General features: G+C 31.5%; 2 long non-coding RNA genes across 4 annotated transcripts; one reads left to right on the plus strand and one right to left on the minus strand.

The window, feature by feature from the left end:
* The first annotated feature begins 637 nt into the window (after positions 1-637).
* Positions 638-11888, plus strand: LOC127704399 (uncharacterized). The gene is made up of 3 exons (XR_007983255.1): positions 638-802; positions 4197-4389; positions 9937-11888. It is a non-coding gene; the product is annotated as an uncharacterized LOC127704399 (long non-coding RNA).
* Positions 8155-9930, minus strand: LOC127704400 (uncharacterized). Of its 3 annotated transcripts, XR_007983258.1 has the most exons (4): positions 9638-9930; positions 8847-9308; positions 8452-8517; positions 8243-8275 (listed from the first exon to the last, which is right to left on the minus strand). It is a non-coding gene; the product is annotated as an uncharacterized LOC127704400 (long non-coding RNA). The 3 variants fall into 3 exon arrangements; XR_007983257.1 differs by having other exon boundaries at positions 8155-8517; XR_007983256.1 differs by lacking the exon at positions 8452-8517 and having other exon boundaries at positions 8155-8385; positions 8584-9308.
* Positions 11889-24526: the final 12638 nt, after the last annotated feature.

Genomic DNA, 24526 nt, shown 5'->3' on the forward strand with positions numbered 1-24526 from the left:
GGTCCTATTTAGTCCACAATCATCCTGAAGATTTGTCGAATGATTTTAAATGACATCAAACGTGACCGTCACCCTTAAAGATATAGCGTTAAATGCAAGTATTTTTTAAAACTGTCATACGTGTAGATAGAGAAAACTTGTCATCGTAATAAAAAAAATTCAGAATGTCGAGATCTATCTACTGTCTATTTTAACAAAATTGTTAGAAAATTACGTAAGGGAGTTTTTGACCTTGAATAATGATTTTTACCAAGTTAATGTTCTGATTGATAAATAAGTAGGTATAATTTCCATGTTGACCATGATACCTCATTCTGAGACCTCATTAAACTTATATTGCAACATGCAGATGTAGTGAAAATTGGAGTTTAAGAAATCGTTCTATTGAAAACAGTATAAGAATCAAACGGCTAATCGTGGAAAAACAAATGTATTATACAATATTATATATACTATATAAGAATCATCCCTTTTAAACGTAAAGGATTAAAATGTCTCGATTCATGTACACACAACAGTTACATAGATTAAAGTTACGGAAGTTTCCTGTCATAGTGATTGGGTGGTGTAGTAGGTATGTTAAATATGCGTAATTCCCAATAAACTTTTCATTGGACAATCCCATGTTTTGTTGCTAAAAATAAACCTGAAAAACATAGTTTGTACGTCATCAGGATTTACCTAGTAAATACAAAAAGAAGACAGAGGATAATAGATATCGCGTGGAGATTTTATCACAAAGAAATTCAACAAGAAAATGTAATTGTAAATGTGGAACAGCATTGAAACTACAAACTTAAAGGTATTTATCTCCTTTTATAACATTTTTAAAATTTTTTAAATTAAAATAAATTTATTACTCTTCTACCGGTTATAATTATGATCTTTATTACGTATTTATATCAAATGTACTAAATATGAATATTAAAATAGAAATACCTTGAAAATTTGTCAAATATTCAAGACAAAGGAAACGACATTAGAAAAATATTCTTGAAAGTTACTACATTTGAATAAGATAAAACTTGTGATTTTAAAATGCTTTGTTTACTTGAAAGTGTGAATAAAGATTTTTAGGTTCATAAAGTTTAAATGTTTCAAATTCGTATGCTGTGTAACAAAGGCATTTCGGCAGGTGCGTATCTCAACAAAATTATCATTGATCTGAATATAATGTTAAAATTTACATGAATACGAGTAAATGTACATATATATGTATTTTGATAATGATAATGATAATCAGTTAGTGCAGAACTATCAATAAAAGGTACTTATCTATGTTGTCGCTATGTATAAAATTGAGAATGGAAATGGGGAATGTGTCAAAGAGACAACAACCCGACCATAGAACAGACAACAGCAGAAGGTCACCAACAGGTCTTCAATGCAGCGAGAAATTCCCGCACCCGGAGGCGTCCTTCACCTGGCCCCTAAACAAATATATATGCTAGTTCAGTGATAATGAACGCCATACTAAACTCCAAATTGTACACAAGAAACTAAAATTAAAAATAATTCAAGACTAACAAAGGCTAGAGGCTCCTGACTTGGGACAGGCGCAAAAATGCGGCGGGGTTAAACATGTTTATGAGATCTCAACCCTCCCCCTATACCTATACATTATTTTACTTTGAGAAAAAAACTCAGAAGAGACTATGGAAATAGCTTTACATTTTATTTTGATTATCAGAGTTAGATAAATAAGCTAGTCTTCTAAAGAGAGAGAGAGAGAGAAAAGTCCTGAACCAAAAATCGTATTTATCCTGGAATAGAATCAGAGACGTGTAATACAATTGTATTATATGTCTCTGATAGAATGAACTAGATAAATAAGGGGAAACTATAATTGTTCATATATAAGTATATCATCCGTACTTATTTACCGTTTATAAAAATACACGAATGACAATCATCTAAAAATCCACAGTGTTTCAAATATGATCATTTTTGTCAAGTATAGTAGTGTCACGCAATGTTGTCTATAAATTAACACGGAATAAAGATAAACTAGTGAAGCTTGATAATTTCCTAATTATGATTGATATTTACGATTGGTAGATAAGTTTGGCATATTGTAACTAATATATAATTGTTTTATTACTTAATTTGGCAGGTTTAGTACTTAGTAATTGTCCCCAAAAGGTTCTATACCTATAAACGCCTCCATATGTATTGGGTTTTCACTCAACTTGATACAATCACTGTACATCAGATAGACTTTTGACTTTGTTCAGAATTAATTAACAAAAATTGGAGGTACACAACGGATCTAGTAATATTTCATAACAAGGTTAGATACATTTTTTTAAGACTTGTTATTCTGGCACAGGATTATTTTCGACAAGGAAAAAGTTTCAGCAGTATATATATTATAAACTTTTACAATACATGCAGTTTCCGTTTAATCAATCCGTCATGTCGTCTAGACAGTAAAATGTTTGTTTCTATAGAACGGAAATACTTTTCTGATTTTGCAGTATGTATTATATCTTTGCATATTCCTATTTCGTAGTTATTGAGGTTTAATTAAGCTTATATTTTGAACATATACTACTAATGAATGTTCTTCGTGATAACATTCACATTTATAATGAAATTCAGTTTAATCCTAAAAATAATCATTTGAATTTTTTTATAGAAGAATTTAGAAAATGTGAAAAGATAATCATTATAGTCCCGTTTTATTCATCAATTGAAGGAGATTTAGGATCATTTAGGGTATACAGTGAGACGGACCACCATCTAACAATACGATACATAGGCCAGGAATCTATCGATTTTAATTCATTCATATTTTTTTTAAATTAAAAGAAAACAGATTGTGTTCATTACAACATGAATTGATAAATCAAATCAATAAACTAAAAAGTATTTAAACATTTTTTTCAGTTTATTGATTTCATTTTTTTTTTTTTTTTGTAGTGAACACAATTCCTTTTTTTTTAGTTTAAAATAGAATATATTATATGTATGTAAAAACCCAAAATGTTAAACTATCTGTGAAGTCGTATTGTGTTGAAATCGACCAAACTACTCAAATTATAAATAGATCTGTGAAAATTTTCATAAATCTTATCTGTGTGACTCGTATATTATTCTAGATGATATCTATAATTGTTAAAGCGAGTCAAACAATTTTTCAATGAATGAATTATTACAACGACAGTTTCATATACAAATACTAACACATGTATGTGTGAAAGTAACATTTATGTTATGCCCAGGGATTACTATAGTCAGACCCATGTCTCTGTTATAGTATTATGTGCTATAATTATTATAGTAATCTCAGGGTTATCACAGGTGGATAAGAAATGACTTTCATCTTCGCCAACCGTTTAAATCGAGACATTTATTTTGAGTTAATTCAGTTTCTGTCTGTATTGGCAGATTTCGAATTGTTACTGAAATAGTTTTTCAGACAACAAATTGCACCTAATATGTCTTCGATCGCACTAATTGTATTAATCACAACAAACCTTTGATCTATTAACTTTAGAAGGTGTCATAATTGCTCGGAGATAATCGTGTCACCAAAGGCAATCTGTCACTCAATCAAATAATTGAATTATTTCAAAAAATTAAAAAAAACATCAAAGAAAAAACCGATACATAGAATTCGAATAAATACATGCGAATTATTTATTTTATTACTAATTGAATAAACATGGCCCGGTCGGGAAGTCGCGCAAAGTTTGAAAAGCTTAAGACGTAAGTCTAAATTTAGTTTTGGTTTTTATTGTTGACTGATCAATGGACTTTGTTTCGCGTACATGTATTTAAGTACAACGGATACATGTATTTCAGTTCAAGTACATGCTCATGACTGTTAAGGGAAGTTTTTATGACTTGTATAAATAAATACTTATGACGAAATATAACATTATAGTACTTATATGAAACTTCGCATTATAAATAACATTAATTCAAAAGACGTGAAAATGTATGTATCTACTCAAATGATGTTTGACCAGTAATAAAGGTCTTTTATCTCCAGCGTTTAAACTTTTTAAGTTAACTATAAATTATTCATTTAATTTACATCAGATTAGAAGAAAGGTCCAATGAAGTCAAATTTTATCAGTCCAACACGCAGCTAAGGAACAATTGAAGGAAACTGTAATTTAAGCTCTAACACCTTGAATTTCTCGTCTGTTGTACCAATGATTTGTTAATACATTAATATTTTTTTCCAGGAAACCAAAGATGTACAACACAAATATTGTAGTGGGAAGTCAAAAAGAAAACGAAGAAGAGAAAAAAGCAAAATGTGACGTGTTAGCTGTTTATATGCCAGATGAAGAAATCCAAAGTCAGTTAACAACAAAGAAAAAAACAACTCAGGAATGTATAGACTACCGGAGTTATCTCCCTGTATACCAACCAACAGTAAGTCATGAGTTTTTTTACTTAAAGTTAAACTTAAAAAATATAAAAATCCAGGGGTTGATTGCAGATCTTTGATTGTTTCTTTAAAATTTATTCTTAACCTTTATGGACTCTGGAAGATTTTAAAGGTTGACATAGCACTACAGGGAGATAACTCTGTAAAACCAGCTGAGCGTTTTAATCACATTCTATTGTTAAGGAAATATTAAGCTTCTTAATGATCAAAATTAGTGTTTGTCAAACTGCTATATATCCAATTAAATTTTTCCGATAAATTTGAAGTTTTTATATTTTTATCAAAGGGTCAAAGTAAATATTTTGTCAAAATTTCATGAAAATTAAACTACCCAAATTAATTTTAATCAAGGTGTTTGGTACCACCTCAAACCCTTTCAATTATTTTTAGTAGTTTATAACGGTCTGTTGTCTTGGCTATTTTTTTTTGTGGGGTTGCTGTTTCATTGGCATTTATCCCATTCCTGAACAGAGTAACAACCCTTTTTAAATATTTCTATCTTTGCAGTTTTCTTGAATTGAAAATTTCATTTTGAAGCAATTCAACATTCTGTTTTATATATTTCTGGTAAATATGTTGCACAGACAACCAATGTCCAAAATGACTGCATTCCTTTTTATAGTTTTGTCTTCATAACAGATTCGACATAATAAGGACACTTCATACATATATCGTCATCTACTGCGCAATTGTTACACTTCTAGTCTATAACTCCTCAACAGATAACAAAAAAAAACAAAGATCAGTATAGCAGTCTGTTATTGATAACATTGATATTTTTGGGTTTCCCATGGATACTAAGTAGATAGGGACTTTTACATGGTTAATATGTGGCTATGCCAATACAAATATTAAAGCATCAAAACGTTTCAAAAGTAGTCCGAGATTCCGCTGACATGGCACCAGCAAGTTTTAAAAAAGCCCCCGGATGTCAAAGGAATCTTGGACTATTCAAAGTGTTTTATAGTATCGATCTTCTTAATATCTCTTGATAACATGGGTTTCGTTAGCCAAGACCTGGAATTTCATATGTGGCACTGTTCACGAGTGCTGCTTAAATAGAAAGTTGAAAAAAGGCGAGCCATATTTTACATGGTAGACTCGGATCTTAGTTCAGTAATATCACGAGTATATAACATAGACTTCTTATCGATAGTGAAGGAAATTTCTACTACGGCCACAATATTTGTAACCATGACCATACTTATGTAATTTTATGGTCGGAATTTTATTTGGAAAAATGGATGACAGGGGCGGGTTATCCGATTTCCAATTTGTTGTAAAACATTACATTGGTTTTTTGTATTCATGGGAATCTACTAGTACATACATTCATATCTATTACTTTTTTTTTATTTTAATACTTTCTGGAAAATGTTCTTGATAAGAAAACAAAACCTCAATGCAATTCAATCTTACATTCAAATTACTCGGAAAAAACGTTAAAATATTTTAAATGTAGTAATTAATACTATGATGTTAAGTGATTACCAATATCCTTTCTTACCATATATAGACACATATTTATAAATCGGAAATTATTATAATTTGAGTTTTGCGTGATAACTTTACAATGATTTTGTCTCCATCCTTTACACAAGTATAACTAGTTGTAATGTTTATGGAAGGAAATAGGAAGATAAAAAGCCCCTTTGCAGTTAAAAATAGAACAACGACATAGAATGATGCAAGGAAAATTTTCAATTAATAAAAATAAAGATCCACACACCTTTACAATGAGTGACTATTTTATTTAGTCCCTTTTGTTACCATTGCCTTTTTGTTTTTTGGGTAAAGGTTGAATGAAATGCAATCAAAACTCTATGTTACTGACTTACTATCTATATCTTCCAAGGTTGATCACTACCTTTGACAGTTCAAACAAAATTGTGCAGTGAAGTGATCATTATCTATATCATATCCAGTCAATGTCATGCATTTTATTGATGATATGTTATACTTTGATATTTAAGTTACACTAAGATGTGTATTTGAATTACCATACTTGTCAAGAAAACACTTTTTTAAGTAATGCATGGTCTATGAATCTGTTATAAAATTAAGTTCAACTACAAATGTACAATCATGAACAAAGGAAGATAACTCCAATTCAAATTTTAAGCAAAATACAATTCAATGTTTTATCTAAAAATTCACAAAATTGCAAAATGAAAGTAATCTTTACACTTTAGTGCTCACAAGCACTTTGATTGTAGTTTTGGTATTCAGCACAAATATATGTTTCACTTCGCACAATACATGGATTTTATTGCACGAGCTAGCGCTGTCTGAATTTACATTGTACGTAATTGAAAAAAGAGGAAATTCTCAATACTTTTGTTTTCATGCATGAACCAGTCTATAAACAGAAGAAGGCTGCATTGTTACCACTAGAAAACTTTTTTGTTTTTTGTAAGTTTACCTAAAGGCTCATTTACCTATACCACACAACTCCTTGGTCTTTTCTTTGACATATAAGGGCGTTTTTCAATAAAAGTGTGAATTTCAGACCTAAAAAAAATGGAAAATCAACTTGCCTAAAATTTTATTTCAATAGTTATTTTGAATACCTCTATTATAGACCTGTTTGTAAATAAAAAGTGCAATCTTAAATACTCTTTAAAATGATATTATTTTCATAATTTGTGTACTGTTTCGTAGGGGACATTTGTCCACTACGAAACTGCTTCTAAATGCACATCTTATTGCATTTTAATGTCTCCTATAGACATTCCAGTTTGTTTTACTTTATATACTAGAAAGATCTCATTTTTTTCTGAATTGGAGAACCATTTTTTATCGATAAAGATTAGACAGTACTTCACATATGAAGGTGCAACTCATGTTACGTAGTTGACATTTTGATGAGTTTCGTAGTTGACAAAACCGTTTCGTAGTGGACAAAAAGTTTCTTAGTTGACATCAACCCTATTCTATGTTGATAAAAACATAATGAAAATTACATGAAACTAACCCTTGTTAATTGTTTTGCACGAATATAATTGAAAAAAGAGTAAAAAACGACTGCATGGTAGTGGTAGTTTCCACTACGAAACGTTTTTCTCCCTTACTTGTTTCGTAGGTGACCGTTTCGTAGTGGACATATTCACATGTTTTATTTTTTCCCCACAATCCCTATACTGCAATAGTAACAAGAATGATTCTATTCATCAAAGCACGTACCAAGCTGTACACTGGTATTTTTTTCATAATTTTAAAACCAGACACTGAAGGAGATTTGACCCGTTTCGTAGTGGACATTAACAAAAATACGGTATCACTCTGGTCCATTTGATGTGCTCAAATTTTTTTGCCAACAATTTAACTGCCGTTATAAAAGCATCACTTCTTTTGTAAGACCCTAATGTTTATATCTCTTGCAAACATTGATTTTACAAAACTGTTTGTTAGCAAAATTTAATGACTTCGTTTCGTAGTGGACATTTTGTCAGGAATGTCAAGGGACACACCTTCTAAAATTAAAAATCCTTTGTCAAAAACTGTTTAATAAAATATGTTGGGTCTAAACATACTTTTGAATAATTAAAGAACTTATATTAAGTAAAAATAACATTTATTTCTACCTTTTTTTACAATATTTTAGAGTATGAATGTTGAACAGGAGGTCTAGGGACATGCCATTTTGGTTATTTTGAACCATTCAGGAATCAATATCTTATTAATCCCTCTAAAAATAGTATGTTTCTTTGCTTACAAATGTTAAATCTAATTCAATGTATTAACAGCACAAAACATTAATTGTAAAGATCAAACACATTTTTTTAAAAGTGGCTGGGACAAGAAATCACGTTTTTATTCAAAAACGCCCATAAACAAATCTCATTGACATATACCACACATCTCATTGACCTGTACCACACATCTGATTGACCTATACCACACATCTCATTGACTTATACCACACATCTCATTGACCCATACCACACATATCATTGACATATACCACACATCTCATTGACCTATACCACACATCTCATTGACCCATACCACACATCTCATTGACCCATACCACACATCTCATTGACATAAACCACACATCTCATTGATCTATACCAAACATCTCATTGATCTATACCACAAATCTCATTGACCTATACCACACATCTCATTAACCTATACCACACATCTCATTGGCTTATACCACACATCTCATTCACCCATACCACACATCTCATTGACCTTTACCACACATCTCATTGACCTATACCACACATCTCATTGACCCATACCATAATCTAATTGACCTATACCACACATCTCATTGCCCTATACCACACATCTCATTGACATAAACCGCACATTTCATTGATCTATACCACACATCTCATTGACATATACCACATATCTCATTGATCTATACCACACATCTCATTGACATAAACCACACATAGCATTGATCTATACCACACATCTCATTGACATATACCACACATCTCATTGACATAAACCACACATCTCATTGATCTATACCACACATCTCATTGACATATACCACACATCTCATTGACACAAACCACATATCTCATTGATCTATACCACACATCTCATTGACATATACCACACATCTCATTGACATAAACCACACATCTCATTGATCTATACCACACATCTCATTGACATATACCACACATCTCATTGAAATAAACCACACATCTCATTGATCTATACCACACATCTCATTGATCTATACCACACATCTCATTGACAAATACCACACATCTCATTGACATAAACTACACATCCCATTGATCTATACCACACATATCATTGACATATACCACACATCTCATTGACATAAACCACACATCTCATTGATCTATACCACACATCTCATTGACATATACCACACATCTCATTGACATAAACCACACATCTCATTGATCTATACCACACATCTCATTGATCTATATCACACATCTCATTGACATATACCACACATCTCATTGACATAAACTACACATCCCATTGATCTATACCACACAGTTCATTGACATATACCCCCCATACATTGATCTATACCACACATCTCATTGAAATATACCACACATCTCATTGACATATACCACATATCTCATTGACATAAACCACACATCTCATTGACCTATACCCCACATCTCATTGACATAAACCACGCATCTCATTGACCTTAATCACACATCTAATTGACATAAACTACACATCTCATTGACATAAACCACACATCTCATTGACCTATACCACACATCTCATTGACATAAACCACACATCTCATTGACATAAACAACACATCTCATTGATCTATACCACACATCTCATTGACCTATACCACACATCTCATTGACCTATACCCCACATCTCATTGACCTTTACCACACATCTCGTTGACCTATACCCCACATCTCATTGATTTCTACTACAAATCTTATTTATAATTGACGTATACCACACACCTCCTTTTATACATAAGTATTTATAGCAGAATGAATCAGAAGATTGGTACTAATCATATTGTTTCTTTTCTTCTTTTTCAGACAATACCTTTTCGAAATGACCTGAAAAAGCACAAACACAGAAAAATATTACTGGGAATACTTTTTGCATCAATAATAGTGCTGTTCATGGCCCTTGGAGGAACGATAGGGTACGGCATATACAAGGGAATGTTCTAAGAGACCACCAATTAAAAATGGAGGCATTATAACGAAGGGTTGCAGTTCAACTGCCGCCATGAAAGACTGGAAATTGATGAACAGAAGAAAATTACTGACAGAGTTGGTGCTTCTATATGTTTAACAATACGATATGCAAAAAAACCAAGGTTGTTCAAAAACTATAAAAGTGCCTTTTGCGGATATATTTTTTGATAAAAATGCATTTTTTAAACAATTTTATAAACTGCTTTATTTGTGAGTGTAATTAAACTGTCATCATGTATAACTTCGGTATGTTCTCATTATATTTTGTATGCAGAATGACAGATTTTGCCCGACAATTCCTTAAGGAAGTTCGCTTGTCATGTTTTGGATTTTTTGTCAGATTTTCGGAATCCTCTGGTTTTATCTATTTGAATGCCTTAAAAAATTTTGCCCATTGACCCCATTTTTCTTTATAAAAATCTTTTACATGCATAATTATAAGCCATCTGTAAAAGTCTTATAAAATCTTAATTATTTTTTAATAGTTTTTGAGAACTTAATTTGTCAATGATAAAGCTATGAAAAATCAAGAGAGAATATTTTCCCGCCAAAATTTCAATGGCTAATATCTCGAAAACAAGCACGTTGACCTATATTTTATTTTTGCTCTTTTTGTTCCTTTATTAATCCCCTATCAATATATACTAGTGTTATGAAAAGCTTGTTATTTTGAAACTGAGTAGCGAACTTCCTTTACATGGTGGAGTCAAATTTAAAACTAAAACAAAACAAAAAAAGAAAAAGAAAATGATAAAAAACTTTAATCTAACATGTAAAATACAGTCACTGCAACTTTTCAATTTTTACAAAATCATAAAATACCAGAGTAACATAGCTATCGGCGGACACCCACAAGATTGCTAACAGCTACTGTGGTATATACATGACAGTTTGCTACACAGTTCATGATTGGGGTTGATTGTGCAATGACACTGAATCCAAATTGTTTATAGATGTTGATCCTGGATTTTGAAATACAGATGGGGACACTAAGGCAACATTAAAAGTTGGACATGTTAAAAGTCTATGCAGTAACCAAATGATATATATAACCCCTCCGGGCCACCCCTAATTCCCCTAATTCCGCCTACGTTTAAATTTTAATTTTTTTGTATGTTGGATAATCAATGATTGGCTGTTAACACCATAGTCTTGTATACGGCGATGACTGAGCAATCAGAAGAAAGATAAATTATTATGTGTTGTTATTTTATGTTTGTATGTGGTGAGACTACAACAAAATATTGAATCTGAATCTGAATCTGTTATTTAAAATTAGAATTGTAAACGAGTAATATATACCCCGTCCGAGTTTTTGATATCGTTGCATCAGCATGATCATGATGTAATAATCTTAATCATACCATTCAAACACACATTATACTGTAACGGTTATTATACATGTTTTTTTTTTATTTTAAAGATTTTGTATTGTTTTGTTGTGTAAATTCTGGATGTGTCTAAAAGATATATGTTCGTGTGTGTGTACATTGCAACTTGTGTGTATGTGTGTGATGAGAAGGTTGTACAACTACTAGAGAGAGAGAGATAAAGAGAGGGAGAACGAGATTGGGATGAGAAAAAGAATTTGTCTAGAGTATATAAGCTAGTGAAGAAAGGAAAACAAGAGGAAGAGAGAGAGAGAGTTTCACACAAACTAACAGTATTCCATCTACGATCAATATTCAGTAAAACACATGTGGCTGTCCAATTTAAAAACCACCATTTTTATTTATTTATTATGTTTATATGATAACATTTGTTAAATAAAACATTTTATTGAAAAATCTTAGTTTGTACTATCTTAATAAATGTATCCAAATTTTGTGACATATATTAAAATCACATTTTCTACGTAATATACAAGTACATACATATACAAAATAATGCGATACATGTATGTGTTATGCGGGAAAGAGGGGAAGGGCAGACTAAGGCAGTTGCCTCCCTTCTCCCGCTGAAAGTTAAGTTGTCGATCTGGAGGTTTACATTTCTCTGTAAACTGTTTTAACTACGACAATTTGGCGGACTGTCGTTTGCGTTTTTTCGAGGCCTCCTGGTGAATAAAACAAAGATGTCGATATATTTTTTATTTAGAGTCCAACCATAAGTGTGATCAATATAAAATACATGATTATCAAAGAAGAGTTTGAATCTGAAAATGAACTTTAACTTTAAGATTATCGAAATACTTTATTAATTCATTGAAATAATTAATCATGATATTTACGGTAACTTCTGTAAAGAAAGTTATCTATTATAAAATTGTTACATTGAAATCTTTATTTAGAAAAGTTATATTTTTCATTAAACCAAAATCATTAGTTTACAAGCCTGGTGAATAAAACAAAGATGTCGATATAATTATTTTTAGAGTCCAATCATAAGTGTGATGTTTGGCCTGTTAGGGTTTCCTATTTCAAACCCTTAGGACACGTGCTGATTGGACTCGTTTTATTCACCAATAAAATGCGTTTAAGGATGTACTTAGGTGAGGATTAGGAATTATTGTCAGATGTTCGGACCCCTTGGTTAATAATTTGCCCCATAACACCTGTTTTTCTTTTCAGATAAGACTTCAATAGCTCATAAAAGGTTATTAACCAAAATTTAAGCAGATTCTAGACTTCTTTTCTTTCGATTTGAGGCCCAAATAAAACCAATGCAAATATGAATTAAGTCCGAGTCAGCCTTTTCCCTCCAATTTTTAAAACTTAAATATCTCGAAAGGCAGTTCCATTACCTATCAATATGTTTAGCTTACTTTGTTCCATAACTAATGTTCTTCTGACTTATAGTATCAATTTTAAATTCTAGATTTTTATGCACCCACCGTAGTGGAGGGGGCATTAAGTTTTACCCTTATCCGTCTGTACGTCCGTACGTAAGTCCGTCCGTACGTCCCAAAATTGGTTTCCGTTCTCTAACTTTAGTTTGCCTCAACCAAATGTCATGAAACTTATACACAATGCTTATTACAACAAAACACAGATCAAGTTTGAATTTTTGTGGTGTCACTTTTAACGTTCTAGAGTTATGCCCCTTTACAAATGGAAAAATTGCTGAATTTTTTGTTTTCGTCCTCTAACTTTAGTTTGCCTCAACCAAATAATATGAAACTTATACAGAATGCTATTCAGCACACAACACAGATTAAGTTTGAATTTTAGTGGCGTCACTTTTAACGTTCTAGAGTTATGCCCCTCTACAAATGGAAAAATTGCTGAATTTTTCGTTTCCGTTCTCTAACTTTTAAATTAGTTTGCCTCAATTAAATGTAATGAAACTTATGCACAGTGCTAATTACCACAAAACACAAATCAAGTTCGAATTTTGGTGGTGTCACGTTTACCGTTCTAGAGTTATGCACCTTTACAAATGGAAAAATTGCTGAATTTTTCGTTTCTGTTCTCTAACTTAAGTTTGCCCCAACTAATTGTTATAAAACTAATAAACAATGCTTATTACCACAAAACTCAGATCAAGTTAACATTTGGGTAGCGTCACTTTTACAGTTCTTGAGTAACATCCCTTTATAATGTTATATGAAAGCGGGGGCATCATCTGTGTCCCATGGACACATTCCCCATTTATTTTGATTTCAACTTAGTACATCCTTAAGAATAAATTATTTTTATGAGAACAGTTTCTTTTGGTTAATGCTTTTTCCCTAATTTACATTTATACATAATTTTGGGGGTACTATTTGAGATAATATAATACTTTGTTTTTAAAACCATTAGAAGAAATCCGATTAATAGGTTAGAAAGAATTCTATGTGGACAATAGAAAAGAATAAGACATATTTGCTCAAGGAAATACTTCTAAGAATTCAAGCTGTATAACCTTATTTATATTCTAAGTGTCAAGTCTAAAGTCATAGAAAAAATTTCACATCAAAGACTTATATATAAAAAGTTACATAACATAGACTCTCTAACTATATCTTTTTATACTAAAACCTTTATACAATAATGAATGAATTTCTACAATTACATGCATAGGAGATCCACTCAGTTTTATATGAAATATTAAAATTTATTTGTTAAACATTTTACCTCAATTTGTCATCATTATATATCCCTGTTGTTCGAAAATCTTATTTATATATAAATAAGAAGATGTGGTATGAGTGCCAGTGAGACAACTTTCCGTCCAAGTCACAATGTGTAAAAAGTAAAGAATTATAGGTTAAAGTACAGTCTTCAACACAGAGCCTTGGCTCACACTGAACAGCAAGCTATAAAAGGCCCCCAAAATGACGAGTGTAAAACAATTCAAACAGGAAAACCAACGGTCTAATCTATATTAAAAAAACGAGAAACGATAAACACTTATGAACCACACCAACAAACGACAACCACTGAACAACAGGCTCCTGACTTAGGACAGGTGCATACAAATGCAACGGGTTTAAACGTTTTAACAGGCGCCAACCTTCACCATAACCTGAAACAGTAGTGTAACATTACAAAATAAAAAGACACACTATAAAATATCAATTGAAATGGCTTAATTCGACCAAAAAGACATATAAACAAAAAAAGCAAACATACACTGAACGAATAAGTTTGATCGATTACACAATATAAATATACAATATTAATAAAAAAAAAAGATGCAGAACAATGTCCAAAAGACAACTTTAACCTCGGACAAAACGGCGTTAAATAAAGTAACGTACACAGGTAAATTTAAATATAATAATTTTGTTGTTAGGAGTACGGAATTATTTTTTACAAAATAATTAATTTGTTGTTCACAGTACGAGTACAGAAGTGAAAATTTATCGTCATACTAAAAACTATATATATATTTAGACTTGTTTAAATTTCTAAATTTTAAAGACGATTTCTTTTTAAATGTTTTCTTAACTGGTTTTGACTATATGACTTTGTCGCTTAAGTCAGTTGGTTAGACATGTGTTATGACCAATATGACTTATTTCACTTTATCCATTTTAATTTGTGACTTTAGATGACCATATGTATACATGTAATATGAGGAGAAACCACCATGACAGTATGGTAACCTATCTATTGTCCCTGAATATACTTGGCAAAAGTTATACTGTAACAATTCAAAAGTAAAAACTACAACTAACGACCTGATTTAAGTAAATAATTACATTAAACGAAAAAACAGCTATGGCAGACGGTAACCAATGGACTACGGCGGAGTAAAGCATGATTGTATAACAGTGTGTAAGTGCTCAACCCTTCTCTTAACCTAATTGACCCTTGTAACAGTACAACAAAATCAATTTAAAATATGTACTAATAAGAAAATCCCAAATCAACTTAAAAGTAGCCATTATAGAATATTCGCCTTTACTGAAAGCTAGTCAACTAACGAAAAGACAATGTTATAAATTTCAATGACTAAAATATCAACTGGGTAGAACACGTACCTCAAAAAGATTTAGCATGAAAACATAAGCATGCCATTTACAAAAGCATGATATTGTTCAATGCCAAACATAAGCATCGGCAGGTTGAGGGACCATAGATAGTTGATACTGGATGCAATATATAATATAAATAGGATAACATGAATCACCAAAAATGTTGGACAGAACAACAGATCAATCAACCACGAACGTAATGAAAGCGATTTTTCCTTTTTCTGTTAGGTAGATGAAAGGTTATTCAACCATAAAAAGTGGGTCAAACTCATCTTATTGGCTTTATAAGGCTCTACTGCCGACAAACTCTAGAGAAATGTTTTTCTACATCTTCAAGTACTTTCGTATACCAGAAGTCATGCCGTCAAACTCATCCACTTGAACCGAATTCGACTAATCACAAAACACGCTAAACTGAACTAATATCGTAAAGTGAATACTTCGTTCCATATGCCCGCAACAACAACAAAAATAACACATTGTACGACATTGGAAGCCCTACAATTCAAATGCAACCCCATTAAAAGATAATCATGACGTTCATTTCTCTTTGAGTATCCAGATTTGCGAGAAATGAATCCAGATAGCGCGAGGATGACAGTGATTCATGAACAAGCGAACGCAACCTTCATTAAAGAAATAATCAACCTGCATATGCAATCTCCAGACTTAATGTGCGCTTTGCACTCATTCAAAAACATATTCATTTGGAATTACAATTACTAGTAATTCTTTACGTATTATTTTTTTTTCTTATTTAAGTAATTCTTATAAACTTATATGATTAATAAGTTAATTGTGAATAAAACACATCCATTTTTTCATGTTGAAATGAAGTAATCTCTGGTCCGTAGCTCTGTTCTTGACTAAGCACTAAGTAGACATGCTTCTGGTAATATTACTCCTACAAAACGTAACACAATTCTAGATTTAAACCAATTAAATACAGATTTTTGTTCTCATATTACTAGTTACCAAACTCTTTTGCCTAGTAAAGCAACGACCCGTGGTTATTTATGCAGTACAGTCACCTGTAGTCGTTCGTATCTCAGCCACAAAACTGGGTATATACTTTTCTCCATTTTTTATTTTGTATTTGTGTACTAGTACTAATTTTATTCAACGTTAGCTTTGACTTTCATGGTTGCATATGGGATAAAGTTTAATACTAGTATACGCAATGCTATATTGTGATAAGGGAGATAACCTCAGTATTGCCACGATTTTACAAAATGTAACTAACAAGGCAATGTAATGACATCAATCTTTAAAAAATCGTCAAATTGGTTTAATATTTACAGAGCGTCTTTTTCTAATCAAAAATATTTATTTATGGCAAATACGCAAATTATTTAATATCAAATCTTACTGATTAAAAAAAAATCACTTTTTCTATCTAAAAATTAAAACAAAACGATATTACATGTAGAACTTTACCTGATTCATAAACATTGTCTGATTCAAATTTTAAACGCCTTCGCATATATTTGAATATTCAATTCTCATCTCCGAAACTGAGTGCCGAGTTCGGTCCTGATTTTCCGCAAAAAATATTGACCCATGTATTCATTATCGCGGTATTTTCTCGATTTCCAACTTAGTCAGATTTTCTAAATCTTATGCATTTGATTTACAATTAAATGAACGTTTTTCATTGGATATATTTTTCCAATTTATTATATTTTACGATAAATTAGAGTTCAGACTTGTGTATCGTTACTTTTGTTGACAAGTATATTATAATAAATCCCCGGCTTTTCAAAGTTATCGATTTGAGCGTTCTTGATGAAGGAACCGCGTTTCGGACGTACCAAATAAAGTTTAATCTTAACCAGATACACTCAGCCCGGAAGTTTGAAAAATCAAATCAGTTAGGCTTCAAAACATTAAAAAAGGCCTAAAAAATCAAAACAAACAGGAACCCAGTTAACGTTCGTTGATTTTCGTTGTCTATTATATAGTCCCTAGTGTTGACAGTGTATAACTTGCAATTTTTGGTATAAACCTTCCAAATCAATTTCTTTATATTTTATGTATAAAATTGTTAGATGGGGGATGAAATTACATGTAAAATAAATGGTTCATGAATTTTAAGGTAAAGTAAATGTAGTGATTTGGTCCAGTTGAAAAATGTCAAAAATCAGTATGTCTGAAGCTGTCAAACTGTATTCTAGACCCCTTAGCATAAAACTGTCCATATTTTGAGTTAGAGCTGGTTGACTTTTCGATAATGTTTATATAATTTGTCCCAAAACAGTACACTATACTGTAAAACGCTGTTTGAGATAGAGCAGGTGGGATTCTTTTAACTTGCGTTTATTGTCTTTAAAAAATGTACTACAAAATAACTGTGTTCTCTGGCCAATTAGAAAATTTGTCTGCAGGATTTGTAACCTTGCTCTTAATAAAAAAAGGTGTTACTAGTTATTTCATTTTAACACTATCAGTGGGTGCATGGATCCCAATGCTGGCGGACTGTTAGTCCCGATGGTATCACTAGCCCAGTAGCCCAGTAGTAGGTGCTTCGCCACTGACATGGAGCTATTCTAATCTCTCTCTCTCTCTATTTTCTCACGTTCACGCGCTCTGTCTCTTTCAGCTTTACTGTCATGATTTTAATCATGCCTTCAATCTTTTGCGCTTATTTGGTTCGATGAAATATTTATAATAACCTTACAAAGGTGTACTTTGTGTAAAAATGTAAAATTTGACCTCCATTGAACCGAACCGATCGACATTGGGGATGTTTTTATGCCCCCGCCGTAGCGGATGGGGCATTAGGTTTTACACTTGTCCGTCTATACGTCCGTCTGTACGTCCGTCCGTACATCCGTACGTCCCGAAATTAGTTTGCCTCAAACAAATGTTATGAAACTTATACACAATGCCTATTACCACAAAACACAGATCAAGTTTGAATTTTGGTGGCGTCGCTTATACTGTTTTAGAGTTATGTCCATTACAAATGGAAAAATTGCTGAATTTTCAGTTTCCGTTCTCTAGCTTAAGTTTGCCTCAACCAAATGTTATGAAACTTATACACGATGCTTATTACCACAAAACACAGATCAAGTTAGAATTTTGGTGGCTTCACTTTTGCCATTCTAGAGTTATACCCCTTTACAAATGGAAAAATTGCTGATTTTTTCGTTTCTATTCTCTAATTTAAGTTTGCCTCAACCAAATGTTATTACACTGATTCACAATGCTTATTACCACAAAACTCAAATCGAGTATGAATTTGGGTAGCGTCACTTTTACTGTTTTTGAGTTCTGTCCCTTTATAACGTTGTATGCAAGCGGGGGATCTGTGTCCCATGGACACATTCCCCATTTATTTTATAAGGGTGTGCTGTTATTCGATAAATAAATTTTGTCAAATGAATGGAAAAGTAATTATTATTCTTTCAACTTAATGTATATATATTAAAATGTAATAAACTGAAGTCAATTTTAAGTTTGCATGTTGATCAGCTGAACTCAAAAACACGATTTAGCAAAGTTTCTACTCTAAGTCCCTACCTTAGCCACGTGGAATTAAAACTCATGAAACTATAATGAAAATTACATGTTGATATCATGCATGGAAATATAAAATGTATTATACTAACTAACGATATTACTTCCATGATCTAACTATCTGCAAACAACAGAGAGCTTTAATAAACAACAGCTATGCAAACATCATCAATAATTTTCTATGTATGCAAATTAATTACAAACATCAATTCAGTAACTACAGACTGATCAGATTATTACTTATTAATTACTCAGAAAGTATACTTTTTAATTACTCATGAAGTACTGCTAATTGTAATCCTCTAGTTGTGCTCTCTGTACAAAGAAAACAAATTATTTAGATATAAATGTTTCCAGAATGTCTGTAAAAGTATCAAACAAGATTAAGTCTAAACAGTCAAACAATATAACAAGACATTTAAGCAGTTCAAGATTGATATTATAAAATTTATTTTATTATACAACCTGAGGTAAGAACAAGTTTTAAAATTAAAAAAAATGTTTTTTGTTATTTTTTTTTTACAAAAATGATAATAAATCTTTATATAAAAAATATAATAAAATACTTAGATAAACTTCAAAATGAATGCTTTTTTTTATATGAAAGATGCTATCACTTTAATATATATATTTATCTAATGATAATATGTGTATAACTTATCTATATTCAATCATTTAAAAAAAAATCCCTTTCCAGATTTAAACGAATTTCATTAAATCAATGACTGAAACTGCACTTCCTGTTTAAACTGGTAAACGAATTAAAACATATTTCCTGTATTACACGTAACTATTATCCTTGTGCGTATTAAACATTATTTTTTGAAACTGATCGGCATAATTTATGAAAATATTCCCTTTTTTAATTACAGCACCAAACATTCCTAAGTCGATATCATGTATATTTGAGGAAATTTAAACATGTTATATGAATATTCAAAATAAACTGCAAATTAAAATTATTACAAACATGTATTATAATTGTTAACTCCTACGTCTTTAAAAAAAAATCATACAATATCTTCCTATTTTTATATATTTCCCATTTTAGTCACAGTTACAAGGATGTATCACTCAAACATAACCTCATCTGCCAAATACCAGGCAACTGTTGGTCAGAAAAAGGGTAAAATGAATATTGTGTCAAACCCATTGGCTATCCTACCAGACCCGAGATTGATGAAGTCTTACCCTGTCGTCGTACCAGACTTGATAGCTGCTACAACACAAACTACGTCAAAACATATGAAGAAAACAGACACACGCATCCACCTATCCGAGAATCAAGGAACAGTAGGTACCGTCGGTGTTCCTTTCGTTGTACCAAATTTTGAGCGATCTAAAGTAAATTTACCAGTCGTCGATTTCAGATATTTCACAAACAAACCAGTTTACCAAAGAACTGTAAGTTGATTTTATGTTTAGATGGAATCCATTGTATATACTTTATTACTTTTGGATTTACAGCTCATCGTTTATACATGATATTATAGTTAAATTTGCAAGAAAACACATAGACAGAGCTTTATCATTTTTGTAAAATACTGTCCCTATTTTTAAAAGTCAGGATAATAATTTTTCCTAAATATTCAACTGTTTAACATTTTGGATACTAAACAATTGTATCAGTTTAAATTTGCTCGGTCTATACGATTAGTATTGTTTTATAAACTTTACCCGCAAGTCTCTATATGCCGAGCAAACAGGATCGAAATGTAACTCGTGCTCAGTCATGCGGCCATCTGGTATTTTCACTATTTGAATAAAAAATTAGAAGATAGGAAAAATAGAAAAACAAATATTAAAAGTAAATATCATCTGTGTTTCATGGACTTGCAGATGCACTATCACGGTATATCTCTTTTTATTAAAAAAAAAACGAGAATGCAATGTAACCCTGGATTTGTTAGGCTTGCACCAAGAAACTCTGAATTTGGGTGCAATTTGACACCTTCTCGATTCTTTTCAGTTTGATTTGTTTTTTGTGAAGCATAATTGGTTGCCCTAGAACACCCTTTTCTTAACGTTTGACTTAATTATAATCTTTAAAATGAAAATTATTTTTTATTTCAGACTTTACCAATGCCAACAGTTACCAGAAAATACAAAGAACTTACAATATTCAACGGATTCTTGTTTTCATTGATAATCATCGTTGGAACGATACTTGGAGCATTTGCTGGTTATGGAATGTACAAAATGTTCCAGTGAAAATTTCGTCAGCTGTTAGACGTCCAGAAGCAATCTTTCAAAACTTGGCGCTCAACAACCAACTGAAATGACGGGGGAAATACTCCTTTCAATCATTGCGGCTCTAACAGCAATGCAAAAAATCAACTAAAGAGCTTAAACTGAACATATACATGTGTAGCACCACCAGACTCATATTGTGTTACACACACTAGAAAAGCCTTTGGTTACAACCGTAAACCGGAAAAGGCCCAACTTACGCGATGCATGTACAGAGGGAGACTATTTGGTGCAAGTTGTGATCGATTATAAAAACAATATTGTATTTTAATATTAATATTGTATATACTATATATATAATAATATATTGTTAATGTTGTTACATATTTATTTAATTATTAATTATATAATCGGTAAATACAAATAAACAATTTACACAGATACAATTTCTTGATTTTTAATCAATCTTTTAACCAGACCAATTCGCATTGAAATATGAAGTTTGAAAAGGTTTTTGACTTCATAAATTATTTCACTCCAAGTGAAGGAAAAAAGACCGACCAGTCTTTTGTTGAATTGATTTCCATAAAAGATAATAAAAGAAACGTTTATCTAAACGAGGGACTTGTATGCATATGTATAAAAATACTATAACTGATACCCAAAGAGTATTAAAATTCTAGATTTCATAATCTACTTGAGGAAAATCACAGGATGCAAATACATTCGTGAATTTGAACCCGTCCCCCCTCAAATTCCTGTATATTTTGGATTATCTCCCTTTTGCCATATTTCCCAAAACATTGAATAGGCATACAGAGTTGTGAAACTGCCTCGTTTTTTTCTCTTCGAAACAGTTAAATTTCATCAATTAATAAAAAAGATTAGTCAAACAATTTTTTTCTGCTTTTCTATAAAACAAACTGTTTTCGACTTTACTTTAAAACAACCTAATATTTCAGTGACATGCATGAACCACATTTATTTTTGAAACTCAATTAAGAGTTATTTTTTATTTCTTTATTTTTCAATGAAAACAAACCATTTTTCACTTTTCCTTTGAACAAATGATTTTTCATGAAAAGATGAATGGTCGATGCATAAAAAGTTTATACACGGAGTTGATTTAGTATTCGCACGCTCCCCATGGCAACAATGTGTGCACAGAGAAACCAACTAAAAGCTTGATTTAACCGGTAACTTTATACTTCTACCATAAAATGTAATATTGAAAATTGTTTTTTTTCTAATTTTTGTGCTGTAAAAAATTGATCGTGTGCAGATTTTTGATATGAAGCGCTTCCATCATAAAGAACATTTATCATCTACATGTTACAGTATTACTTTTTTCGTATCTGACATTACTGCTGATTTTGGTTGACATTGTTGCTGGATGTTTTTTTATCTGACATTTATTGCTTGATTTTTCATCTGACATTATAGGTAGTTTTCGGTTGACATTAATGCTTCTTTTCTTTTATGACTTTATTGCTGGGTGGTTCATATACTATTATTGCTATAGTTTTATTATCTGGCATTATTGCTAGTTTTACCATTTGACACTAGTGCTAGTTTTGGTTGACATTATTGTATGTATAGCAATCTGACATTACGTCTATATTAAAATAAGAAGATGTGGTATGATTGTAAATGAGACAACTTTCCACAAGAGACCAAATTTCACAAAAAATAACAACTATAGGTCACCGTACGGCCTTCAACAATGAGCAAAACGCAACGGCCTGATTCATGTACAAAATAACGAACGAAAAACAAATATGATATATAGCAAGACACGACAACCACTGAATTACAGGCTGATGACTTGGGACAGGCACATACTGTTATAGAATGTGGCGGGGTTAAACTAGTTTGAAGGCGCCAACCCTCCCCTAACCTGGGACAGTGGTGTAACAGTACAACATAAGAACAAACTATACAAATCAGTTGAAAAAGGCTTAACTCATCAGATGGATACACATAGAAATACATATAACAAAAACACAGAGTGGACGTGGCAGGGTACTAAGTCTTATACACCCCACAACAAAAGACAATAAGTACAGATCTGAGAGTACTCGCAGTTACTGACAGCTTGTTCAAAATCAATAACAACTAATAAAAAATCATGCATCTAAGAATAAAATATCAATCAGTACACATCCAACGTCCAATGGATTTAGTGTAAAGACATCATTAACAGTCAGAGAAAAACATGACCTTGTGCAATGCCAAGATACAGGTATCAACAGATTGTAGAGCCATGAATGTGTATATGTATATAAAAATAATATTATAGTCTTTATTTATATTATACTATTGCTAATTTTCTTATAGGCCATAATTAATGGTTGTCTCATTTGACATTATTGTGTATTATTTTAAGTTGACATAATTGCTAGATTTAAGAATAAGTTGATTGAAATCACTTTACTAAAAAGCGTCACTTTACGTTTGCCCGAAAAAATTTCCACGTTTTTGCGACAAAATGCATTACGTTTGCGCGAAATTTACCTGTTCAAAATAAACTACGATTTTTACAGTAAAATTAATTTTTTTATTAAATTAATTCTTTTTAAAACATACTAGTAATTGAAACAATCATGACTATCAAATAAAAAAGAAAAATAGATTTAAATTGAAAAAAAGAAGTGAAAAGACAAGGGGAAAATCGACATTCAAAATTGCAAGGGATTTTTTTAAAGTCCTTGGTAGTCGGAGGATGTATCGTACTTCTAAATATAGAGTTGAATAAAAATGGCGTCATTTCCTGGACATAAAACCAAGAAAATATTTAAATATCTGATAAGAACTGATCGCGAATGTAAAGATTTGCTTACGGGAAAAAAATTAGGACGATCATGAAAGTGACCAATGTAACTGAGAAAGACAAAAAGTTATACTGCTTGTGAAACGCACAGACAAGACAACATTCAGCTCACCGAATAAAGACTATAATATCTCTGATTATATATGGTTTAAAACACAGGTGAAAACTCGGGTAAATTACAGGTAAATTTGCGCAAAATAATACATGTCTAAATTAAAATTCGCGCAATCATATGTCGGCTTCTAAAAAGAAGATGCCTTGGGCAAATAAAAAATCACAAGTCTTCGATCGATAGACAACACTATGATTAAAAGAAAAAAGAGGAAAATACAAATAACGGTCCATTAAATACCACAAAGAAACCATAGCTTAGGCAATAGCTTAGGGGTGAAATCATGTGCTTCCGAAGGGTAAGCAGTTCTTAATGTCATATTTTTTAAGTTGTAAAAGTCGCATTGTCTTTTTTAAGATCCAATATCCAT

The sequence above is a fragment of the Mytilus californianus genome, unplaced genomic scaffold (assembly GCF_021869535.1).
Source record: "Mytilus californianus isolate M0D057914Y unplaced genomic scaffold, xbMytCali1.0.p SCAF_6, whole genome shotgun sequence".
NCBI classification, from domain to species: domain Eukaryota; kingdom Metazoa; phylum Mollusca; class Bivalvia; order Mytilida; family Mytilidae; genus Mytilus; species Mytilus californianus.